This window comes from Camelina sativa, unplaced genomic scaffold (assembly GCF_000633955.1).
Source record: "Camelina sativa cultivar DH55 unplaced genomic scaffold, Cs unpScaffold04166, whole genome shotgun sequence".
NCBI classification, from domain to species: Eukaryota; Viridiplantae; Streptophyta; class Magnoliopsida; order Brassicales; family Brassicaceae; genus Camelina; species Camelina sativa.
In genome coordinates this window covers 1-680 of record NW_010925260.1, presented here as the reverse complement: position 1 = coordinate 680, position 680 = coordinate 1, and the positions used below count along the sequence as shown (strand labels likewise).

Genomic DNA, 680 nt, shown 5'->3' with positions numbered 1-680 from the left:
ATGAAAGAGACTAGACAGAGAATATACAAACCTTGTCATTACATCCGAAAGGGGTCGTATTCTCCAGTCTGCCTGCATTTTGGTATCTGCAGCCAAGTAACAAAATAGAAATTGAACGAAGAGATGACAATGAAAACAGAATAAAAGTTAATCAAGATTGGATTGTTTAATTTATGCACTCTTTGGTTGCAGCAACTCCACAATAATGCTTCAGAAGAAATTCGAGACTCTTTCTCTCCAGCTTTAGCACCCTTGAGCCTCTGACATAAAACAAAAGTACTTCTTTAGATTGTACAGATACTTTAAACCATGAGAACCTTCAAACTAAAACTATCGTTTCATAGCCACAAAAATGTCATGAACATCACTAAAGGAATACAGGAACAGAAAAGTTAATATGTTCGCCATTTCTTCATTGAATGAATCAGATAAGATTACAACGTTTATATGCACTTCTAACAAACTATTAAACTGGCTGTACACAATAATTAAACTACAAAACAACCAGAAATCAAACCTGTCCTGTGTCAAAATGATTGCAATTGCAGACATAAACCTGTCCTGTCCTCGGTTCTGGTAGAGATTTGCATCAAACATGTTAATCCTTGTAAATCGAACAAAGCAAGATCCCATGATTTTACAAGCTCAACAGCCTTAAACTGTTTCCAGATCAAGAATCT

The 680-nt window shown here is 35.4% G+C and overlaps 1 long non-coding RNA gene across 1 annotated transcript; it reads right to left on the bottom strand.

Moving 5' to 3' along the window:
* Positions 1-28: 28 nt before the first annotated feature.
* Positions 29-674, bottom strand: LOC104774631. The gene is made up of 3 exons (XR_765423.1): positions 518-674; positions 180-260; positions 29-86 (listed from the first exon to the last, which is right to left on the bottom strand). It is a non-coding gene; the product is annotated as an uncharacterized LOC104774631 (long non-coding RNA).
* Between the last annotated feature and the right edge of the window lie 6 nt (positions 675-680).